Source organism: Syngnathoides biaculeatus, chromosome 20 (genome assembly GCF_019802595.1).
Source record: "Syngnathoides biaculeatus isolate LvHL_M chromosome 20, ASM1980259v1, whole genome shotgun sequence".
In the NCBI taxonomy this organism is placed as follows: Eukaryota; Metazoa; Chordata; class Actinopteri; order Syngnathiformes; family Syngnathidae; genus Syngnathoides; species Syngnathoides biaculeatus.
In genome coordinates, this window is record NC_084659.1 from 8,113,303 (window position 1) to 8,139,373 (window position 26,071).

Below are 26,071 nucleotides of genomic sequence, written 5' to 3' on the forward strand. Positions count from 1 at the left end.
TTCCTTGTCAGCCTGTTGTTGGGTGTGTGTGTCCGTAGAAGCGCTCATGATATGGGATACTGGCACATCCCATTTGGCTTAGCTTCACATTATGTTGTCAGTGGTATGGGAAATGAGGGTTATTATTGTCAGAATGGTTTTGACTAATATACAGCTTAGTACTGATGCTGATTTGAGCATCAGTCACCACAGTGGACGCAGCCCCATCATCCCATAGACTCCCACCCACTGGTCAGCTGTTGTAAATGCAAAAGAAAAGTCCATAGCTGTGTATGAGTTGACAGAGTAGTCCGCTGTAGTCACTGATGCTCAACTTTGAAGTCATCACATGGAAGAACAAAAATGTTTAACAGATTTCTTCTATAGTGACTTTGGTGCCCAACATTCATGCACATAGACAAAAACAGGTTTTGAGTACCCATCCGCTGCAGTGGCTGATGCGCTACTTTGACATCATCAAAGTGAAGGAAAATTTGAAATGTTACCCATGAAGGAGGGCCTTGTCTGCAGTTTTTGTTGTTGTTAATCCAATTGCACTTTGTTCCACAGGAAGGCGACAGCGAGCCGACTGAGAACATCACAGCGAGGTGAGTGATTCACCCTAATTCCGCTGATTTGTCAACGTTAAGGGAAGTTATTGTGCACGCGTGTTGTGCTGCCCCCTATCGGCTTGGACGACTAAAACATGAACCTCTGGTTGGTCAAAAGTCATTGTCAAACTGTCGCTTGTACCATGCAACGTCGCCAACATCCGAATTCCGAAAATTGCATAACATCCTGTTGTGAAGAAGCAAATTTTACTATGTATATCCACGCGCACACACGCACACATACCGGCATCCTTGGGGAGTCAGTTCTAAGTTTGGGTGCCGCTAAGTCTCCCTGCGAAACCCAATGCCACTCATTGTCCCCGGGATGCTCGCGCCTCGCTTGTGACATTTGGAGAGAGACGGCGCGGCCAACGTCGAATTAGCTATCGGGGATGTCGTTCCTACTGGCGTGCGCGCTCACTGAAAGTTCATCACTAGTCGATGAGGCAGACAAGGGCGTGGAACGTTTTGACACTGGAGGGACGGCAAAAGAGGCGGGTTGGATACAAGCAAGGGTGACTTTCTTCCAACCGCCCAATCGTCTGCCAGCTCCTCTCTTTGGGGGTTGGAATAAAATTTTCGGGCGTTAAAAGTCAAAAGGCTGGAGGTTATCTATAGGTTGCGTCAAAGTCAAATCTGTACACCTTTGCGGAGCACACATGCAAACGTTAATATTGACATGTATTCCAGTTGGTGCAAATTAGTAACGAGCCCAGGCGACATCAAGAGACTGGATTGTAATATTTTCATTTTATAAGCAGTGTGAAATAACGTTTGGTGGGATCAGCTCTGGATAAATTTAATGAGTAGAGCCGCAGGATGATGTTTTATTTGATGGTAGATTTAAGTTTTTCAAAAGCTTAAGATTCAGATAGCAGGTGTACGAATGTAATTGTGGCAATTTCATCTGGACTTTCCAAATGATTATTATGATTTTTCTGGATGAATTTTTGAAGATGTTTTTATTAGACAACAGAGATCTGTTCTTGAGTGGGAAATGTATAGTCGGCTACACACCTTCACCATACACTTTTGTTCTTGATCACCATTTAAGTAGTGAAGCACCAAAAAATTAATGCACATAAATTACATTTAAATATCCCTCAAGGTATGGTCTGAGGGTTGCTTTGACAGCTTATAAATGTCTTCATGTGGAGAAAATGTTTTCCTTTACAAACCTCGGTGTCTCATGTTGTTATTCAGAAAGTGAAGGCACCCCCGCGGCGGTCAGCGGGTGTCTTGACAGTCCGAGTCCAAAAAACCGAGGACACTAAGTGGCGGAGGCGTTCCTCTCTCGAAACGAAACGCGCTCTGCCCAACAAGCCGTCCTCCGGGGGCTTTTAGTCATCTAATTAATTGCCTGGCTGATGACAGAAAACAATTCCAGCGTATAATCACTAATCAATTACTGTTTACTACAAAGTCAGAAGGAGGCGCTCCTCAAATTACACTTTTCCACACTCGGGGCGTGCGCGGCCGTCGATCAATCCCTCATCGGCCGCACCGGTCCGGTGGCGGTTGCCATAGAAACAGTCCACTTATTCCCACGATCAATCCCGGCAATTACTTGTGTTGCAGCACGGCCATTTTCGCTCGCTTCGCCAACTTTAGGCAAACCCGCGTCAGAGATTATGTCATCAAAGTGACACCTACTCATTTATTTTCCATTATAGCGGAAGATGGCAAGAGACCAGGAAATGAGTTTTGAAAAGGTGCGGTACGCAAATGTGATGTTTTTAAAGGAAATGTAACGCGCGTTTTTGGAGGCAGATCATTTAAGAACACAGTGAGGGTCCGTCTTTGGGCAAGCACCGGCGTGTGTCGACAGTACGTGTCGGTAAAAATGGATCATGCCGCACACCACCAACTGTTTATTGAGAGTCATGTTTGTCCAGTGTGTCACGTCCTTCACCACGCGCAACTTATGAATTTCCAACATGCCCTTGGGGAGGTCATGGCTGCTCTAACCCAATAGTTGAAGAATCACCACCTGGTGTAATTAGCTTTGAAAAAAAAAAAAACACGCACAAAATGAACCTTTTTCCCAAGCAGCAATGCACGCTGCATTTGCGAGCAGCCTTCACAAAGGCCTTTTGAAAAGGTAGCAAATAATCGAGTGACGGCAGCAGTGGGGGGGGGGGGGCGTGGGGGAAGATACTTTATTTTCCAAGGTAGCTGCGTTCTTTTCATCAAGCGGTAGATGCGGCGTGCCCTCCAGAGACTGAGGAATAATACGCTGTTCTGTCTTTATTAGCAAGATGGCTTTCATTCACTTGCTGAATGCATGTCGTGATCGCTGCTTGAATAAGTGCAACAGGCTTGATTTACTGGCCCACATTCGGCCCTTACAAAGTGACCGTGTACACCCAAGCCGAGGGAACAGGCGGATTGTCTTTGGGATCCTTTTAGAGCATCACTCGATGCTGCTCGGCTTTGGCCATACTGCCTTGTAAAAATACATTTATCAATCAATTCAGCTATGTCTGATGCCTAAAAGGGGATCTTCAAGCTATTCTTATTAGTTTGCCTTTTCAGGCATAGCTTCTTGAGTTTTTTGGGAGTCTGCCCATAATAGACATCACTACCAAGTTTCATATTGCTAAATGAAACCTGCTTTGGGGGCTGAATTTTCAAAAGAAACGGGAGCAGGTTAGGACTCCAACCCCCAAACTCACCCTATAAAGTTCGCTTAAAATCCAAGCGCCAGGCTTCCTGTGTCTTTTCGGGGATGGCTTTTTGAGACTTTCTTTCTAGGTCACGATCAACATGCCTTCTAGATTTCATGTTGCGCAGTGTCTTTGACCCAGTACAAAGCATATTTTTGCACGCAATCCATCCCTAATGTACCATAAATCATGTTCTGTATGTGCAACAGACTAGCCTGATTAGCTAATGCAGTGTACTGTATAGCAGGAGAAAGGCTCACGAGGACGAGGAAGTAGTAGCCATGACGACACTAGTGTTCGTGGTCATTTGCTCTATTTTACGGCCGCCATGGGGATTGCTCCACTTCTTATTCTTAGCCTTCACTCTTGAGCGTCATGCCATGCTCGGTTCATCAGTCACGTTGACCTCGACACCGCTTGCCATCCTTCAACCTCAAAGCACAGATGCGCCCTCACATACCGCAGTATAGTACGGTTGCTCCATCCATCCATCCATCCATCCATCCATCCATCCATCTATCCATCCATCCTTTCTCCTTACTGCTTATCCTCACTAGTGTCGCCTTCTGTTTTATTTCCAAATGCACCCCGATGAGGTCACCACACGATATACGCCCCGGCACTCTGTGAAGTGACATCATGCTAGGAAAGGCCCCGCCGTCTATTGATTTCTGCCATTTATTTCCCTTTGTAGCCGGGTGGCGTCATGGTGACATGTAAAGACACCCCTGCCGCGCGCAGATTACCAACCCTGAAATAGATCGCCCTTGGTCATATACTTTCATATTTTCCTGTGGTCCTACCATCTCCTGGTAGTGATCGTGCGGAACATTGTAAATTGGCCCCCGGATCAGTCGTCGCAGTTGTCCGGTCCTTCGTTTTCTCTGACTGTGGCGGATGAGAGCTAGGGAGAGTTTGGCGATGCTGCATTGACAAAAGCACCTGTCGCAGCTCGGTTCTTCTGTCGTCCTTTTGTCTACGCCTTACCGTTGTGACGCTTGTGAGTTGGATGTTGTAAAAATTATTCTTGAAAAAAAAAAAATCATCCAGCAAATAATCTACATGTTGCACATCATGTTAAAGTGGCTTAGAATGACAATAAATGGAAAAATTTGCTTTTTTTTTTTTTTTTTTGGTTTAGAGGTTTGTGATAAACAAGTATATGATAAACAGCCATCAAATATGACCATGACAAACTGTGGATTGTTCATTTGACAAAAGTCAGTGGCCTTGTGATGAAACCCGCTGACACCGGGAGCGTCTGTGGGCGGCGTTGGCTTTAAGCGTATCATCTGTCAACACACACACCACTATCCTGTACTCAATTTGGCATTGGAGGCCAGGAGAGGAGGGGGAAAAAATGTCAGGTCCGCTCGCGGGTGCGCTTGTGTACTTTGCTTGTTTGTGTGTATGACATTCAGTTATCTGGACATGGTAGGTCCCAAAAACACCTGAGCCCAGGTGTGAGTGTGAGACAATAGCGGTACCGCCAGATATTATATAAGATAAAAACGTGCATCAAGGCATTTAATGACATTTCCAGTTGAAGCAAAATTGAAATTAAACAAACTAACAATTACATAGTGTATTTAAAACAACCGCGCAATTCTGTTAGATTAATGCTAAAACCTCGTGGACAACACCATAGACGGGCTAACGAATAGCATCTTTGTGGCGGTTTTATAACAATTCAAGCAATGCAAACAGTGGCGCTACACATTTAGATAGACAATTTAACAATCTCAGTATATTTTCTTTATCTTCTGCAAAAAAAATAGTAATATGTTGGCATCTTATTGAATCCGTCATGAAACTCTTCTTCACTTGTCTCTATGCTTGCAAAATTTTTATTTCTTTACATAATGTACGATGATGTCAATACTATGTTATTATATGAAGAAGTTGTATTAGGAAACATGCAATATGGCTACTTAGCTTCGAGCGAATTTATCACCCGCTGTGCGCCCGCCACGGCAATTATTTATTTCCTGGTCGCCATTGATTACACGCGTGCCCGTCTGCTTTGATGCAAAGGACGTCATGCTAAGAATAGAAGCTGAAATCCCTTCCTCTGCTAAACCGGAAGCGGCTATATTTAACTCCTCCAAGTCAGGTTACTATGACAAACGAGGGGCCGCGCGTCCCATATTGCATTAGCGGGGCACCGTTATAGACTCTTCTTTGGACTCGAATGAGTTTGAAAGATCGGATCGATAGCAAGGCCCGTCTGCCCGGTGCAATCACAGGCCATAAAAATGCTATCTGGAGCTTGGCTCTACTTTGTCTGTCCTCTGATTTGATCTTCTCCTCTTGTCTGAATATGATAAAATCCTCCATTGATGTCATTTTTAGGTCAAATGATTCCATCACTGCTAAAAGATTAGCTCCTACGAGGGGAGGGGCGGCCGTGGTGATGTAATACATGCGTAAAATTATTTTGAGCACTGCTGACCTCTGTTTAATTTCTTTACATTTAAATGATTGTCATTGCTATTTGTTTTTATTAAGTGAAATATTGTAGAGATCTATAAATACATTTTTCAAACATCATGTAATAGGGTAGAGTAGTTAGAAAAAGCCTCCACGCAATATGAGCCCAAGATAAAGTAATTCAAAGCTTTGTTCAACAACGTCACCTACAAACTTGTACAACTCAATTTAGTAACCAAACTGTTCCAAATAGCAGTTAGTGGACACAAAAAAATATTCAGGCTTCTGCAAGAATGACAAAAATAGCATGAAGAGCTTTCTAGAACATCTGACATGAATTAGGTTTTAATCAGAGGCTCTTTAAATGGGGACAGGAAGTACACGGTTCCCATTTAATATGAGAAAGAATGTTCTAGATTAATTCTGAATACAGCCACATCCTCAGCTATCAGCACACCTGTGCACTCACATTATCTGTTTATTCATTTTCTTTCCTTCTCTCTGACAGAGCTAATCGAAACGGAGCGTTATTACCGTTGCAAAGGCAAAATTGTTTTATACAGCGCTCATATTTCATGTCATTAGATGGTCCAGAACGAAGGTGGGGAAATATTGGATTAAGCGACGCATTGAAGGAGCTCATCGCATTAAATTTGAATGCAACGATACCAAGTACGACTCAAGTAGCACGCCGGGGCCGTTGTTCACTTTAGCGGCCGCCTCCGTGTATTTTAAAGACAAAGTAATTGAGAGAAATCAGATTACGTTAGATCAACACAAAGGATTATATTGCTGGGTCAAATCTCAAACTCGGGTGCTCGCTAATCCGTGACAGATTACATTTTTTTTTTTTTTTTTAAAAAAGGAGCCTCTGCCGTGATGTGCATCAATTGTTTGCATCTCAAGACAATCCACTTAGTTCCTGAGAGCACCCGGAGGGGTTACAGCAGGACAGAACCTGGACAACAGTCAAGCAACCATGTTTCATCTTTGATTGGCATTTTGTGTGTTTCAGAACCATATTCTGTTTGCCATATTTTGAGGGCTTATTCCTCACCTCTCCCCAGTTATCCCTCAGCCTCTTAACTGGAACACGTAGGAGGGAGCACATTGTCAATTTTCTGTTTATCAGTGTAGCAGGGCAGCATTTGTCTCACCTTTAATGCAGTGACAATTGTGAAATCGTAATAATTCAGCGAAAAACCATTTCCAGACTCGACAGAAATATTGTACTTTTAATAGCAGCAAGACTTATTCTCGCTATACTGCAGCAAATGAAGGGTTGCGAGTCCATTGCTGTTTCCCATCAGACAGATGAGTCGGAGTGGGCCGAGCGGGCTCTACGTCCCAGCACATTAGTGAGCTGGCCCGTGAAGGGAAGCGTGTGTGTGTGTGTGTGTGCGTGCGTGCGTGTGTGCGTGCGCGCCCGTGCCCCTCGTGCGGGTGCTGCCGCGTCCCGCGCGTGGGTTGCGGCACCTTAATGCGGCCAGTCACGTTTCATCACGCTCCCTTCGCACCACCGCAAACAAACATCATAATCATAAACCAGAAAGTTGACGTCAGGACTTGTGATATAAACATTTGTTAGCGAACTCAAGTTTGTTACTTAGCCTAGCTATCTTAATTGGAGGCTATTAGGGCATTACATTGTTGTGTTGGAGGTGTTTGCGTTTTTTTTTTTGTGTGCGTGCGTGTCCACATTTGTGAGTTTTGCCCAGAGCTGTGTGTAGGGATTAGTTCACACCTCAGTGAACATCAAATGGATAAATCAATTTGAAGGCTTGTGGGAAAAGAAATGTACACTTCTTGTGTGCATGTGCGTGCACACGTATGTGGGCGGGGCTATGCAAAATACGCACACGCCACATTGCACACGTAATTGATTGCAACTGTGCACGCATGCAGCCCCATTAACATATTGTCAGATTATGCTGCATCTGTAGCGTAGCAAGCTACACGAGTCTATCAGTGCTACGCAATCGCTAACATTGGCAACATTAGCGTTATAGGTGTTCATGATGATTACGATGCCTAGTTTGTTTTCATCCAGCTTTATTTTCTTTCTAATTTAAATAAAACCTGGAGCTTAAGCATGTTTACATAATATACATTGAACCCTTGCGATAAATGTTGAAGAGTGTACAAGTCTACACACCCCTAATCAAATGCCAGGATTGCATGAGATATAAAAAAAATGAGATCAAGAGAAATCAAATTGTGACTTCACAACTACCTCAAATGTCTCTTGATAACCCCTAATACGTTTAAGTTGTTCTAGAAGGCTTTTCCTTGCATGGCATCATGGCAGCCAGACTACATACAGTATTTCTCATCTTTATTATTTTGTATTAGGGAGCAGTCACACAGTCACCGCAACTCGTTTCAGGTCCTTTGGTTCCTCTGCACCAATGTCTTGAAATATTTTTTCACACACACTGCCTGTGTGCTGCTTGTCCCTCGGCTGCAAATGTCAACCTCATCAACACAATCATCCGCTGACATTAACGAGTTTTTTTTTTTTCCTCGAGAATCTCTTTTCCTGCTTTTAAGTGTCACCGTTCAGGAATCTTTTTTTTTTTTTTTTTTAAATATATCGAGCTCTTGTAGCGGAGTGCACAAGTGTACCTAATGTTTTGCCCGGTTGTTACACGTTCCAATGGACTGACTTTACACACGTTTGTATTGTCAGCGTCCCTCATCCTGATTCAACTCAAGTGAATGCTTCCCCTAAATCCAAGCCGGTCCTTAAAAAGAACTTCTGAGTGGGGGCTGTCACTCAAAGCAGCTTTTTTCAGTTTTGTAAATTCACCTCATTCATTGCGTCTCTGTTGTATTTCTGGATCAGCATTTACAGAGAATATATCCACTTTGATGAGTCAAAAGACCCGCCGGAGGAGACTTGTGATCTATTTTGGTGCAAACGTCACACGAGACTCACGTGCGCACTAATAAGGCGGCCTTGATGCACACCCTTTGTCTCGATGGGGGGGAGGTGGGCTGCACATGCATGCATATGAAAAAGTGGGGGCTATTTTGGGAATGACTTTTTCCCCAGTTTTCATTTTTTACCCTCTTTTGACATCAAGAAATCGATCTGAATCATTATTTGAACCCCAGTCCGAAATCACATTCGTATTACATACAGTACATTATTTACTTCCAATAGAGCCACTTTTGGCTTCTGCATGTTATATTAGTTGCTTACATGTGTACTATTTCTTTATGGTGCTTTTGAATACAGTACTAAGGCACCTTATGAATGCACATAATGCCCTACATGCAGTTATATAGTGGCGTAAATACTACGCACCGCCGCTTAGCATGTTGCAATATCAGTGACACTTCTCATCCTCTGCGTTGTCCTGCTAATGAAAGCGGTAGTTTAAGGTGCTTTAGCTAATCAATGCGATTTGACGAATGGGAGTGAAGAGGTCAGCCCCCCACCCCCACTCGTCTCGCCCTACTTATGCTTTACTGTGAGTTTCAACTCAATCCGGCTGGACCTGAAGATAACACAGCGAGCGTTGGCGGATGTGTCACGGCGGTGTCCGCGTCGCACGCCTGACGGGAGCCTTGACACCTTCCGAGGGGGGCCATTAGACCTGAGTGTGAGCGACGTGGTGGGGGTGCGGGATATTAAACTGTACGTCAGACCAATTTAGCCCTGGGCGGCTTCTACCAACGTGTGTTATTTTACTGGAGACACACATTCTAATTGTTATTTCAGTCACTTTCCTTTAATCCCATACCATAGCATACCATACAATCTATAAATAATAATAACGTAACTTAGCTGAACATAGTCAAGCCTTAGCATGAGTCAACTCAACCATTCCCTATAGTATAGTACCTGACTGGAGTGGTCGCGAATCAAGAGAACATGAAGACTCAAGACTATGTAGTCTCAAATTCAACGCAGAAAATATGACTCCTGTGTGAAGAATGATTAATATTACTGTAGCATACTGAGTGGTTGTGACTGTCTATATCCATATCCATATCCATATATCTGTTATACATCCCCCAGATGCCCACAGAATAGGAGCAGCACAATGTCCATTCATCTGAAGCATAAACATGCAGCAAAATTTCAATTCAAGTCTTGCATCTTTATGATGTCCTTACTATGTTTTTATAAATTACAATATTATAGAGCGCTATTTTTCATGTCAAAAAGACACGCTACGCATTTTTTTAAAATTTTGTGGCGGATGTAACAGATGTCCAGAAATATTCCATCTCCTTACAAATGAACAATCACCCCATTTGATGTCATCAAATTAGCGCACTCATTGACGCATCCTTTTGGGATCTATACAATGCCGCTAATGACATGAACAATGACTTCCCTTCAGGGCCCAGACGGCCAACGGGGGAGGACCCGAAATCCGTTCAAGAATGGAAGCTTGTGTCCAGTGTTTGTGTTCACATGTCAAGAACCGTAATAATTTAATCAGCTAATGCAAATATCAGCGCGCCCGAGCAGGATGTTGCATTCGGGATTGGGTCTGGGGTGAATGAAGGACAGCTAAAGTTCAGAGTGGGATGTTTGAGACCACCGGGGACCATCTTTGCATTTTCTTCCAGTCGAAGCGTCCGTCTGTGCGCCGTGCTGATAAGCGAGCGGCCGCCCTGTCTCTGTGGGGAAACCATGGCAACGTCGCATGCCACGTGTTGACATTGCAGTGCGGTTAAATATAACCACACCCACCCCTCGCAACTGCCAACTGGAACCCCCTTCCCCCTCAATGCCACACGACGAGTTGTTCTGCCGTTGATCCTGGGCCGGCTATAAATAAACGGTTTCCTTCCCATAATTACAGCCCTCACAGTCTTGTTTGAATGGCGGCAGGAGCGAGAGATGCCGAGGAGGAAGAAAAGATCCAGTGTGTCCGTGCGTGTGTGTGTGTGTGTGTGAGAGAGAGTGTTTGTAAGATCTTGCATGAAGCACAATTGTTAGTCCTCATAAGTATTCAATTCAGTGGCGCCTTGACATACAAGTTTAATTCTCAAATCATCTTTCCCAAAGAAACGAATGGAAATGTCATTAATCCGTTACACCCCCCCCCTCAAAATCTAATCGATGTTTTTGTCATATTTTTTTAGTGAGCAAACAAAAATTCTACAACAATGTATTTAATTAAAAAACATACAGTAATGTCAAGATGTAAATGAGAAACGAAGGTTTTTAAAGGCTAAATATAAAGAATGAAAACGTCATTGCGTCATTGGTTTGTGGAACTTTGCTACAGGGGGGCAGCATAATATGGTCATATACACACACAATAAGAAAAATAGTTACACAACTACTAGAAGTGACTTCCAGTGAGATGCAGTAATATTAAGAAGAGTGAAGTCATGTTTTTATGATAAAAAATTGTATTTCGCTGATAGCGCTTATAATCTTCCTTCATAGAACCGGAGGTAAACTATAAGTGAACCGTTGGCAGATGGGCTCTGTGTTTGTCCAGAAGATGTCCGGCCGTCGTCGCGTGTTGTGTTGTGACTCAGTCTCTGAACAGCCGCCATGCGGCTCCCCGCAGCGACCGCGTCCCGCAACCGATTTGGTGTAACCCACTCGCAGGCGTAAGGGGATTCGAATGCATTTTTAGATGGGGCGGAGGTCGGCTAAGGAGAGCAATTATTTCAGCGGCGGAAGATGGACGCAAACTCCTCAGCTTGCACTCCATTAGCCGCGCCGGACCAGACGAGGCATTAGCTTTTGGCGATCACGACTCATTAGGAAAACACACGAAGATACGCATGCATACGTAATGTGGCCAAACGGAGGATCCCGCTACCTGTGCTGCATGCCTTGGCAGTCAAATCTTACAGTTGGTGAGAACCTCCTTCATAGGCCCAGTGAAGGCTGTAAATTAAAGCGCCAAATTGCCTTTTGGTGACTCTGCTGTGGAGTGGAACCACGCTCAGGCCTCATTCATCCCTTTCCAATTAGAATGTGAAGAGCTCCACTGCGCACATACACACACCCACACATGCGCACACAAAAAGGCTTCTTATGCATTGCTGCTTATTAATTTCCTGACCCATTTGAGTGTGCTCCAGCGTGTGGGCATTTATTCAGTCTCATATTTATTGAAATATGCACAGAGAGCCCATTTGTCCAAGCTTGCTTTCAGAGCGTGCCGGTTATCTTTCTCACGGCAGTCGGGGGGAATGAATTAAATTAAACACATGCTAGGCATAGATGCTCAAAGGGGACAAAGACAAAAATCCAAATAAATCAAGGAAAATGAAATGAATTAAAAACACATAACTCGTCCACGTGCAAAAGGGAAAAAGGAAAACTAAACCTACACTTCCACATGCTTCAAAAGAAGGAAAGATAATGTATTGCAAATGCAGATATCCAGTTTCAACTAAACATGACGTGAATTGACACACGAGAAAATGTTAAATTCAAATAACATTTCAATTACTATATATATTGTATATACTTAAATTGAACTAAAAAATATCAGTAAACACTCAAACTAAATCAATAAAAAAATTTATTCAGAGGTTGTCACACAAAGAATAAAAAAAGATAAATTACATTTTGATCAAAATAAACAATACCTATGTAAGTAAAAATTTAAATAAAATTTAAATTAATGTTCAAAAGGTACAGTTTTAATGGGTATAGATGCTCAGCAGAAAAAAACCTCTAAATTATAGTAAATTGAATATATAATATAGACAACAGAAAAAGTACAAACAAATTACAATAAAATTAAACCAAATTATAACATTGAAAAATGAGGAACTATTTAAAATAAGTTATGAAGATAAGTGATGATTCCAAAATAGTTTTAAATGCTATGGACAGAAAAAAGAAAAACAATCACTTAATGATCCAAAGAGATTTCTTAAAACACTTTCAATGCCTTGCGACTCAACAGGAAAAAAAAACCCCAAAAAACTCATAAATGTATCACACTGTTGTTTACTACTCTGCGGTTTCCCATGACAAATACCAGCAACCGTTTTAAAATGTGAACCTTTGCCTTGCCACCTTTGCAGTCATTCACGCCTCTGAACACTGACTGCCACCCCATCGCTTCCTTTTAAAACGAAATGCCCGCCTGCCAGCTTTACCATGACTTTTATGTACGGTATTCATACGAATGATATATTCCCATTAAAAAATGTATCACAGTTGCGTCCAAAAGGTGACAAAATTCTCCCAACACTTTCTTGGGCTCATGCCTGGGGTCACAGCCGCATGCTCAAAATACCCTCAGTTCTGGGGGATGTGAGGGGAAGGGGGGTTAACGGGTTGGAAGACATAAAAAGATTGGCATTTTCACCCCGAGGATTTCCCCTCTGCTCAACCTCTCACGTACAAAATACCCCCCCATGCCCCCAGCACATGGGGACATTTTCTCACTTCCTCCTTTTAGATGTTTCCATTTCACCTTCACACTCCTCACAAAATAAAAGTGGGCCTGAAGATATCATCAAGTATGTGATTCTAATTAAAAGAACGGTGCAATTCATTCAGTTAAGTTTATAAAACAGCGGTGAGGCCGGCCATGATGTACGGATGAGAGGCGGTGGCACAGAACAAACAACAGGAAGCAAAACTGCACGTAGCAGTATTGAAAATGCTGAGGGTCTCGCTCGGAGTGAACAGGTTGGATAGGATTAGAAATGAGCTCATTAGAGGGACAGGCAAAGTTGGATGTTTTGGAGACAAGGTTAGAGAGAGCAGACTTCGATGGTTTGGATGTGTCCAGAGGTGAGAGAGTGAGTATATTGGTAGAAGGGTGCTGAGGATGGAGCTGCCAGGCAAAAGAGCGAGAGAGAGAGAGAGGAAGACCAAAGAAAAGGTTGATGGATGTGGTGAGGGAGGACATGAGGACAGTGAGTGTTCGAGAGGAAGATGCACCAGATAGGCTTAGCTGGAAAAAGATGACACGCCGTGGCGACCCATAACGGGACAAGCCAAAAGGAAAAGAAGGAGTGCAATTCATATGTCCCCATCTAATCTTCAATTTAATTTTAGTGTCGAGGGAAAGTGAGGGTTTGTTTTTTTTTTTTGGCACGGTGCAGCTACCCTTCTCCGTTTCCTAGGGACTATCCCCCCCGCCCTCCTCCAACTTCTCACTGTGTAGGAAAAACACCCAAATCCAACCATGTCCCTTTGCAAGGGCACATCGGCCCCCCAATGCCCGAAGATCCCACCTCTGACCCCACTGGCAACCTGTGAGCCTTTATTGAGACACTTGTCATCAGGACCAGTGTGGCATCTTCGGGGTGTGTATGCACGGGGGGTATTTTTAACCAATGGTACGCTAAAGTTGAGCAGCTGTGTGTGTATATCTCTGTGGGGGAGGGGAGGAATAAAAGGGGAACTTCCACGCACCCAGAAAGGTGGGGGTACTTCCCGGCTATTGCGATACTGTCCATGCTCGGGGTGTCCTGAAATGATCTATTAATGTAACATTACAAGCTGGAAAGTCCTTCAAGAAGATATGGAGGGGGGCGGGGTTAAAAGTCCTTCTAAAAGTCTTCCTGGAGAAGTAGAAACCGTTAACTCCACTCCCTGTAGGCGTCCCAATTCTTGCGTCCATGTAATTTATGCGAAAAAAAGTTGTTTTTTTTTTGTTTTACACAGAAGGCAAGAAAGCATTTGTGTAGGCGTCCGATTGTTTGTGTGAAACTTGCACCTCATTTTGCTTCGGGGCCTCGTCCTTGGGCTGAATGGTCAAGTAGCCGGCGCGCGCAAATGTTTATGAAGTACTTTCAAGTAGTTAGCGTCGACAGCGGGCCCACACAATGACGCACGCCTCTGCGGCATTGCCCGCACTGGCTCCTGCGGAATCCGTTGTTGAAGTTTATTCCGAGGTGGCAGAGATGGTTCGAGCCAAGTCACAACTGCAGTGTGTTGAGTTTCACCTTTGAGATACCGTGACCCACCAATGGAGAGGGACCAAAAATATAAACAAAATTGTGAACCAAAGCCAACCGAAGTTTACTGCTAAAGATGACAAACGGTGGGAGGATAATGATCCACGATATTGGGGAAAACACCAACAAGCCTCACATTTTGTTGCATGCTTTGAATGTGGAAAAAAGTACTGACAACTGCTGGGCAGGTGCAAAAAAAAAAAAAAAAAAGTTGTAACGTTGCAAGAAGTTCCAAAGGAAAAGAACTATTTGGTTTCCTTCCAGAAACTGTCATCATGTTACAAAAATAATAGTTGGATTATTTCTAAGAACAAGTCAGAATATTATGAGAATAGCTTTTTATTTTTGAAAGCAAAATGAGAGAGTCTTTAATTATTGCTGCCCTAATTTCTGTGGGTCAGGCTTCCCAGAGTTGGAGCTAGAAGAGAGAATGCTCTCAAGCGCTTTCATATCAGTCTTGCTTTATTTGCATTTTTTATTCAAGGAAAGGAACAATTAAATATTCGCCTTTTTATAGGGTCCCATATGGTAGTTTTTTTTCAGTTTTGTGACGTATTGTGTTCCATTGTGTCATCAGGGGTTACGGTGTCTCCCCTATGGAAAAGTGGATCCAAAACTAGGGGGGTTTCTGTGTAATCTCCCCCAAGTTACTCACCTAATGGTCTGGCCCATGCTCACTGACAACAACCAGGGTGATGTCAACGCAAAGACTTCAAAGCAGCTTTGAGACGGACTGTTGCAGGAAACAGATACATGTAAAAATATCGGAACGGAAATGTGACATTTTGAGGAAGTCACGAGATGCCAGCGGGGGTTGAGAGTCGACTCGCCATAAAATCTTTCATGAGGTGGAGGTGCATCTGAGCTGTCACAGCGAGATCATGTGACTGTGTGTGTGTGTGTGTGTGTGTGGTGGGGCGGGGGGAGTTTGCCTTCTTGCCACTCACCATGATGTAATGGGCACAGGCACGACATGGCGCTGCCGCATCGCCGCAGACGCTCACATTGGCTGAATAAACGCTCACAGAGGGATTTTAGAGATTTGAGTAAACAACTAAGAGGCTCTACTATTGGACGGCGGGGAGTTTGTTTCCCCCCTTCTCTCATATTAACTATTTTCCTATTGGTCCAAAATGAGTGAAAAAAACATGTTTGGACGGATTTAAAGCTTTAGCTACTGGATTTGAGTGCTCGCTGCACTTGCCCCTGCAGTATTAGCACAACTCTTCTGCCTGCATGAATACAGACAATAAACCAAAGTCTTTAACTTTCAATGATTCCCGACACAAAGAAATCAAAAGGTCCCGTCAGTGCGCTGGTGACTTGTTGACTGCGCCCCAATGAGGTGCAGTGGCATTGTCCTCGCCATGGCATCAGTATGCAATTGGCCGTGTTGTGTTCATTTGAGTAAACAAGCTGCGCTCCGCTGATAGCACCAAGTCCGCTCACCCCGTCTTGGCGCCGGGCCCAGTCGGAGCACACACACATTCGGCTATTTCGCCTTCACATAGCGGATACCCCAAAAACGAATTGTTCTCTCCGTAAAGGCTTAGCCGCCTGCTTATGAAAACGGGTCGTTCGAATATCCCCGAAACCAGGGGTGGTTGTGCAACCGGCGCGCGATTATGCAACAGGGGTTCACTTGATATCAGCGAGTAACATGCAGGAGAATTATGAACAGAGATGCAGAGGCACGCTGCCTTCTAGCCTACACACACTTGAAGGTCTTGCCACTCCTTTGAATAGACAGAAAAAAGTGATGCGTCAAAGTCCTCAGTGTGGCTTGGAAAACAGTATGTATTTAAAAAAAAAAACAAAAAAAAAAACGCATTGACCCTGACCTTGGTCGGACCGCACAAAGAAACACACAAACGCGGCTGAAGCGACATTCTGACACCGACCAATCAGACGAGAGGCCGTTGCCAAAGCTCATTACGTGTGTGAGTCTACTGTGCTCGAATTACCGGCATTGTTGGCAGTGGAAGAATTAGCACAGGGGAAACGAATTGCGTTAAAAATTTAATTCACTTAAAATAAATTCCATGGTATTTATTACCATAACTTACCCCTGATTAATTGGCTCCCTCTACCTCACCTGTGCATGTTTATTTATTAAACACTTATTGCCAAGAGCCCACCCTTTGAAAGCTGCTCACCATGCATACCACCACCCAGATTCTCCTCCTCGTGTGATGTTACATACTTGGCCATGAAATGCGATTGTCATTCTTATTCTTCCTCTCTCGTCCTGCTCTTGTATTATCACCTTGGTGTGGGACAAAGCTTGATCTTTGTGGTTGGGCGGACACGAGTTGCAAGAGGTAGATAACTGCCCGTTTGTGTGCGTAAACGTGTCCTCGCCTAAGGAGAAATCGACAGATACTTCTCAGAAGCAGTGCAAGTTTATATTAAATTGCATCTGTCATTATGTTCAGAGTGCTCGTCTTGTTGCTGGTTTGTTTTCCCCCGCATTTGGCTGTAATGAAACTTTGTAGCATTATTTATGCATGTTTACTGTCTAGTTGGAGGCCATTTCGAAAATGACTCCAATCCATCTTTATTGATTAAAAAAAACTCTCCCCTTCTCTGGCAAGCAGGCGCTCGTGTTCACGTTCAGGTTCTGACCTACTTGTTGCGAACAACCGGATGGCGGAAAAGTCGCTTGTTCGGCTTTTCCTTCAAAGACGGCGCCTATGAATAATGAAGGCGCCTGCGCATCATGGCTTGTTCGGGTAACAATGTTGGCATGTCAGGCGGAGGCATCTGATCTGCTCTCCCAATGACATGATGGAATATGTCGGCCGCTCGGTGTTGCCTTTCACCAGCTTTTCCTCTGCAATATTGATGGTGGGTTTTTTTTTTTCCACTGTGCCCACGCTCTTCTTCGCCGGCCTCGCCCCCGATCGTGTGATGCGATGTTGGCTAAGATGGCCCCAACAAGGCATGGTGTAGCGCAATGCATTCCCCCCTCAATATTTCGTGAAAATGGAGCAGCTCATTACGGTGCTGTGCTCTCTACAGAGCTGACCTGAAAAGACAAGAAGTGTGTGTGTGTGTGTGTATGTGTCTGCCATACTCTTTGAAGGCAAATCCCAAAAATTGTCACAGTCTCTGGTACCGAAATTCCTTCATCATTGTGTGAAGTCTCAGGGCTTGATGCCAATGGACTTAAGGTCCTGGTGGAGAAAGAACCGGGGATCTGGTTACCGTTGGTTCTGATATGTCAGGGGGATAAACACTTCGCGCAAAAGGAAGGAAAAGACTAATTCAGGGAATCATCAGAGACAAATTCACACGAATTTGGGCCCCACTCCAAAGAAATGCAAACATGATTAAATCTTTTTTTTTTCCCCATCCGAGCTCCCTGAGATAGACGATGTCCTTAAAAAGCCTTCTTGAGGATTATCATCTAAGTGAACAATGTTGACGCTTTTATTGTAATTGATAGGAACACAACATTTAGTGACCATTTATCATTTCGATTGCTTCAATCCTTTTTCTTGATTAAAAAGCATCGCTCATATCACTGACACTAACAGCAGTGCCTACTGCAACTTCTAAGTTTGTCTTGCCAATGTGATCTAATCCTTCTTGACTCAAGCAAGTCAGTAGGTAAATGAGGTTTTGTTTATCTCGATCTTAAAAATGTGCAGTTAGCTGGGCAATACAGGGAGCGGGGTCAGGTCATGAAGAACGATTGTTTAGTTGATTTTGAATTTGATTTTCAGATGTTGTGCCACTGTTGCAGTGGCCACAGTGTTTTGAACTGTGAGGCCAACGCCGTTTTCCTGTACGCTTCGACCTTATTTGTTGCAGTTGTGCACTCTATCAGGAAATGTGTTAAAATGGCGTCTTTCGCTTCCTTCATTGAGGCTCCATAAAAACTGCAAGAGAATTTCCCGGATTCTCCTGTCCAATCAATACGCAGCCTCTTTATTGTTTTACTCCAAGGGAGTAAATAATTCTTGGAATGGGGCCAGGCTGGAAAGATGTAAAGTCGTCGGTCTTGTCTATCTCTTCTCCTCCACTCACCATATATTCCACTTAGCAAATTGTTTCCTTCCTTGCAATAAACAGGCATTAGCAAGCCAAATGACACCATTAAGCCTTTTAGCGGGAAGCAGGGAAACCAAAAACGCAGTATGTTTCTAAACCTGCTCGCTGCATGTTGACGATTTGGACGGACAAAGGTGGTAGCAGGGCATCCTCGTCGAGTTGGACCGTGATTGAGCGTCGTTAAGGAAATTGTATTGCACTATGTCCACCCTTATTGGTTAGTCAAAAAAATGACTCTTGGGATAAACACAGACCAGTGGACTCAGAGCCCAACTTTTATGACCAAATCCAACAATGTTCGACAAGCAAATATTTCCCCCTCGGCTCCGGGAAAACTCGTTCTAGTCCTTTTTTTTTTTTTTTTTCTTTTAAGGCAGCCAGAGGTTGACCTCAATCGTTGTGGACGGCCGCAGTATGTCCCCGGCTGACCCAGTTGAGCAGCTGTGTCGTTTCCCTTCTCGTGCTGCTGTTGCCTGTTGACTCAGGACACCATGGAGAGGAAGACGAGGAGGTGGCGTCGGAGCTTCATTTCCGCCTGAGACCTTAACATAGTGAGCTCATTTTCATCTCTACTGATCCAGGTAGTTACTCTGTGGATTGGTGCATATCTGACGTCGGCGGCGCGCATTTTTCGAGTCGAGTCACTCGCAGCTCAATTTAGATTCTTGAGAGGCTCGTCACACGGACAGTGAGACGTCCCGGTGGCAAGAAACTGATTTATGTGCACGGGCCCCCGACCCAGGTTATGTTAGCATGATGAGCCGTGACACGTGGACAGGTAGTGATGTCATCGTCCCAGCATATTGCTGGCCCACTCTATGCTTTTGGGCATGTGTGTGAAATGTTACACAGTGATTCAATCCAGACCTGCCTGCCACACTTAAAGCACATTCAAGCTCGTGAAAAGAAACATTTTCTTCAACCAAGCCATGTATTGGAATTTTATCAAACGAAAGCCCATTAGAATAGTGCTAACATGTAATGCGAAACGCTATACATCCCAGTTAACAAAAATGAGCACAGATGTAACGGTTGTTACAAACCTTCAGACAACTTTCATATAAAAAAACAAAGGGGCAGCGACAGCAATACCCATAAGCAGCTATTCTGGCTGCTCTGTGGCAACAACGGCTAATATTGGAGCTCAGTTTGGGGTCTTTTTTTTGCTTCTTCTTCTTCTTGATCTTAACTAAACATGCCCTGTAGCATGCAAACACGATCACCTATGTAGGGAATAATTTGAGCAACAAAATTATGTTTTGCATCCGTGGCTCAACAAGGTGCCTTATTAATAAACGTACAGTATAGTTTTTGCTGAGTGTGCATTTGTTGAAATGAATTACGGTACAAAACGGATGCAAGCTCACAGTAAAGTACACATATGATTCATACAGCCACATAACCACACACATTTGGCAAATGTCTCTCTCCAACCCCCCCGCAGTCCACTGTCATCGCATTCCCTGGCATGGTACGCAGCCTCGTCAACAAAAGGCTTATTTTGAAACACTCCTCATTGCAAATTGCTGTCGTTTCTTTCATGAGAGTGTGTTTTGGGTCTAAATAAAGGCTTGACATCTGGCCAGCGGTGTGTGCTATATTTCGCCGTACGAGCTCTGTGAAGGAAGGAATGCAGAATGTTGTCAAATGGATAGAATAAATAAGCGGGGTAAATATGCAGCGTGGAAGCGACACGCGCCAGGGCAAACACGATAACGCCAAGCGTGAGTCCAGTGACATCATTGGGTTCGGTGTGTAAGTGTGTATACAGTATGTGTGTGTTGCAAGTGGATGTTAGTTCAGTGGAGCGAACACTGCAACCGGGCGGGATGAGGAGGGGGCGGGGTGAGGCGGTGACGTTATTGTAATCTGGAATACTGAGAAGCCCAGCTGTGCAGAATCAGGGCATGGCTTATGTTACGTCTCTCTCTCTCTCTCTCTCTCTCTCTCTCGCTCTCGCTCTCTCTCGCTCTCTCTCTCTCTCTCTCTCTCTCCTCTCTCTCTCTCTCTCTCTCTCTATCTATCTATCTCTCTCTTTCACCCCCCCCCACACACATACACGCTCGCACGCACACACTGGCACTGAATGTCGTGAGTCTTGAAGGAACGCAATTTTCACAAGGGGCAAAGTTCAGGAGGGCGAGTGCTCCCCTCTGTGTGCTAAATTTTATGAAGCATTCCCTTGGCTGCCTACCAAAAATACTGCACACAGTGCTTTTTATTACAGGATGCATATATTGAGTACATTCAATACACAGATTTAGTGTATTGGTAAAAACAACATTAGCTCTGGAATGCCTCCGGGCGCCTCGGCGATTATCATGTCTGCCTCCCAGGTCTGGGTTTCCGGATGGAACGATGGTATAGATCAGATTCTTCTTCGTGTTCATGTCACACAGTTGTAGTCACTTGTTGAATTGGTGAACGTTAATTTGATATAAACGATGTGCCAGCCATGCCCACAAGGCTGAATCTGGTAGGTTCAACCCTCTGTATATGTAAAACATTTTTGAAAGAAAAACACCTTTTGGCCTCCCTCTCAGGCCCTCCGACCCTACTGCACATCCTGGGAAAGAACGCCAAAAGGAGCATCTGGGAGGCCTTACACACAAAAAAAAACCCCTCCCTCTCACTATGGACTGTTTTTCAATGCACCTCGACCCAAGCGACCAATGGCACCGGCACCGCCAAAAGAGCCGCGGGGGATCCGGCGCCGTGACCGTATTTGGCAATGACCCCAGGAAAAGGGAATAGCTCTACCCCCGTCCGCCTCCCATCTTCGCCGGTTATTTTTGACCTTCTCTCTTTTGTACTGGGTTTGATAAACATCAAAAACCTTTTTAGAAGCCTTGTAGAAATTACTTTTATGGGCCCAACTAGCAGACGTTGCTGTGTTTGGTACAGAAACATATCCCATGTGGTCAGGGCATTGGATGAAGTCAAGACTATGGTGCGCCACACATTCAGCATAATGAGGTAAAAATAGTCCACGGACTGGATGCTTTAGTGGAACAAATACTTGTTCTGACCGAGAATACCTGAAATAAATGATGAGAATATAACTCGTGCAGCTTATTACTTTGGAAAGAGGTCAGAAAAGTTGATGTAGAGACATGTATCTCCGGTCAAAAGTAGTTTTCAAACGCTGATGTTTATGCTTTCCTACATGTCAACAGTTCAAACCAATACCAATAAGATTCAGAGAGTGTTAAGATTCGGTCACTTTCACACCTCCTTCTTTCGACAATATTCTTGATCAGACAAGCTAGTCATTCTTCAATTGAATGAGTCTCAAGTGTTGCAATCTTCTACTGAAGGTTGACAGAGTGAAATAAGTTGTACAATTTTCCATTACCCTGCTCTGTTGAGTCAATCACGGTCTAGTACATTGGGAAAACCGAGCGGGAAATGCCAGCATTTTGCTATTGTTGTGGGTATGCCGCCGTATTGTTATGCTTTGCATCATCTAAGCTACAGTCTGGCTCTTGTATGTGTGTGTGGGGGGGCTAAGTGCTGACTTCACAATCTCAACCCACTCCAGTGGACGTAAGTGGACACTAAGTGCTTGGCAGGGTGCCCTTCTCGTGTCGCCTCTGCTTTGTCTGGCATCGCATCCCGTTGTTGCCCACATCTGCGAAGGGGAAGACCGACTGTGGTTTTAAATCGTGAGACCGTTCTCTCGTTGCACTATTCGATCAAGGGCTTTGTGTTGGGTCTACGCGGTGACTCAATTAACCACACCTGGATTTAATGCGAAGAGTTCACTTGTCCTGTGAAACCATGAAAAAAAAGTCCTCAATGTTCCTGGGTATTTCTTGGAAAGATTCTTCCAGGAGAGCTTTTATTTGCTGTTTTAATCGTGGTCGTAGGAGTTGTGTTGTATGCTAGCGTTGGAGTGTTAGTTGCAGTGCTTGAGATTAACTTTTTGGGTCATCAGCCATATCCCAGAATTAGCAGCCACTCAGCATTTTAAAAAGCGACACATTTATATTGTATATAATCTTATTGTCAACCTACCACTGCTGAAATGTCAGATGTTAATGTCAAGCCCTGGTTGGTTGTCTGGATGACCTTGCACAGCACAAGCGGTATCGAAAAGCTTGCAGAATTGTAAGTGGCGCTTGATAATAGAGCGACGACCACTCTGGCCCCAGGAGGTGGCCGCTAACCTTGAACTGTCGGTCATCTCTGCTCTAAAGGCCCAGAAACAATTTGACTGGCCCCTCGCGTACCGACGTGGCTGTTTCCTGAGCATTATCACCACTTCCTGTCGCCGGCATTTGACAAAGTGAGCGATGGACAAAGACAGTGAGGACGTTATTGCTTTGCCTCTCCTGTGGCTCTCCCTGCACTTGACTGTCAACTTTGTTCACTATGACGGCCCATCAGCGACATAATCCAGGATTCTCTCTCACACACAGGATTGAAATGCTTTTATATACGCGGCCAAAATGCTCTCACACACATTACCAATTTCTTTGCGCTCACACACACGATTGAAATTGTCTCCCACGTTAATAACTGTGCAATCCTTCTGAGAATAAGCATCTTGGAAAATGGATGGATGGATTTTGTCACTTACACAACTCTCTTCTCTCTCTCACACACACATTACAAAAAAAAAACTCGCTACTGAAATGCTTTAATACAATAACTGCACTGCTCTCACATATACGACTTAAATGCAGTCCTGTATCGGTAAATGTAAGAGTGTTTTATTTATTGACTTCCTCTTTACCAAGGCACATATCGTAAATTGTATCCTACAGTAGGCCTGCGTGACCACATTTGCGTCGACGTATAGCGTAATTAGCATCCCGAGTTATTTATAGCCAGCTGTAGAATGGCCAGGCGGGCCTCGGGCCTGATTAAGCCACACGCCAATCAATTATTTATGGCTTCCTGGAGGAGACTAGCTTGTCCTCTTTTGTATGCAGCGCCATGGAAACACAACAGGAAGCGCAAAAGCCCGTGGAGAGGAAGTAGTCCCTACGACGGAATCAGCTGTGCCGTTGTCGTCCCCCAACAACACGGTGCCTGAGTGGAAACGGAGGTGTTTACGTACTGTGCTTTGAAAACGCCAGGATAAAATTAGATTACTCCCATTTGGGGAAATCAAGACTTTTAATCGGTTCCCTCCTTCTAGAATGCAAACAACACGCTTGATGAAATTGCAAAGGTCTTGAAAATATTGTTTGCGGCTCGTCAATAGACCAAGCAGTGTGTTCAGGTTGAATTAAAGCATTGTCGTGTCATCATAAGACAATGGCCTGTCAATCACGCAACCATGACAGAGAATAAACTACATCCCCTGTTACAAGATGACATTTCTCACCATAAACAGTATTGCCACCCTAACGTTATGAAACGTCCATCCATTTTCTTTGCCGCCTATCCTCACAAGGGTCGCTGGGAGTGCTGGAGCCTATCGCAGCTGTCAACGGGCAGGAGGCGGGGTAAACCCTGAACTGGTTGGCAGCCAATCGCAGCGCACAGAGAGACAAACAGGCGCACTCACAATCACAACTAAGGACAATTTCGAGAGTCCGATTAATGTTTGCATGTTTTTGGAATGTGGGCCCAAACCGGAGTGCCTGGAGAAAACCCATGCAGGCACGGGGAGAACATGCAAACTACACACAGGCGAGGCCGGGATCGAATCTGGGTCCTCAGAACTGTGAGGCCAACACTTTACTAGCTGACCACCGTGCCGTCCATTATGAAACACCGTCTGTTAATGTGAAGTGAATACTTGGATGGCATAACTGGATGACAATTATGGTATATATGAGTTTATAATATTTTTAAAGTGAGAAATTGTTCAAGTTAGAAGATTTCCACATTGTGTTGCTGCTGGATCAGTATACAGTATACCACCTAATATACCATGTATTAGAAAAACACTACAGCAATTTAAAAAAAGATTGAAAGTAAGGTCAATATAATAATTTTTATGCTCAGTTTTTTTTTCTCTATAAAAATGGGTCATAAAAGACCACTACAAAATGATCAGTTAATGCCAACAATTTCAATGCCAAATATGCATCACTTTATTTTCTTCGGTTTGTTTGATTTTGTGTGTAAATTTTTCGAATGCTCAACTTACAAAGTCCGTCTGCCAGCAACCTCAAAAGCGTTGAAATCTCACTAATTAAAAATATATCCTTGAAACGTGGATGTCTCCCGCAGAGTGTAATTGGAATTCATTATTCAGTAGCATTCTGCCTCCGATGTAATCAACATCTCGCATGGAATAAACAAAGTTGCCCCAAAGGTTTCCATCTCCAAAATTGCGCAAGTGCAGTGACATCACACAAGTCCCGCGTGTGTTTTTACTGTATGTGAGCGTGTTTGTGTGTGTGTGTGCATGTGTGTGTTTTATCACATCCTCTCTCCTTTTCTCGCTTTCCCCTCACACATTTTGGCTCTGCCAGCGACACGTTCAATCGTCACAGTTGCGCTGAGAGCACATCTGTTTACTTAAGAGACCGGTCGATCCCCGGCAGGGCCTCGTGGCGTTCGCCCAATGCGCGACGTGTGCGTGTGTGCGCGTTTAGCAATCCGGTCGTCACATTCTCGTTTCGAGACTGACGCAGATGAACAAGCTCTTTCCGCTGTGGTTACACAAACCGCTCAGCAGCGCACCTGCAAAAATACAACTGGAGTAGTCCAGAGTACCGGTATATAGAATGCAGTCAAAAAACAATGTCAACACGCGTTAATTGGGGCTTTCGTATCTTTCGTTGATGTATACAGAAACATTACTTGCCGCGTTAGAAAACTGAAAGTCGGCCACCCATATATATACCTATACACAGATTGTGTGTGTGCGGGTTGCTCTCTCCAAGGACAAACGTAATCTCCATCGCAGCGAAAAGCAGAAAGAGCTGCAGAATGTGTCAAAAGCTTTGAAATTGCAATTACACAAGAAACGGGCGCAAGAGTGAGGAAATGTCCTTCAGTCACTAATAGCCGATTTTGGTTTTAGAGGACATTGTTTGCCGAGTCATTTTCAATGCCGTGTAGTTACGGCATCTGAAAAATGTATTTTCCTCTCCTTCATTTGCCATCAAAGACACGAATAGCATGCTCGCAAATCATACATTTATTTATGTGGCTTGGAGTCCTTTTTATTGGCATACCACAACCAAAACAACAACACAAATGGAACATTTAGTCCAGGGGTCAGCAACCTTTTTGAGGCTTAGGGCTACTTCGTGAGCACCGGTCGTACGAAGGCCTACATGACCAAGTTTGCGGCAAATTTCAGACTCAGTTCATTACATGCACATAAAATATTTTTATTTATTGTAGTGAATGACTTTACAGGTATTTTAAGATTTTAATTCATGTAAGCAATGCAGATTCAGAATTTAAAGCACAAATAATAGTAACAATTTGTGGCCTGTGGTATTT

The 26,071-nt window shown here is 44.1% G+C and overlaps 1 long non-coding RNA gene across 3 annotated transcripts in view; it reads left to right on the plus strand.

The window, feature by feature from the left end:
* Window positions 1-26,071, plus strand: part of LOC133493167 (uncharacterized) — a 45,281-nt gene that overhangs the window by 10,171 nt on the left and 9,039 nt on the right. For all 3 annotated transcript variants that reach the window (XR_009792878.1, XR_009792879.1, XR_009792877.1), the window contains exons 6-7: window positions 550-587; window positions 19,029-19,206. This is a non-coding gene — a long non-coding RNA (uncharacterized LOC133493167). The remainder of the gene's footprint in view (window positions 1-549; window positions 588-19,028; window positions 19,207-26,071) is intronic.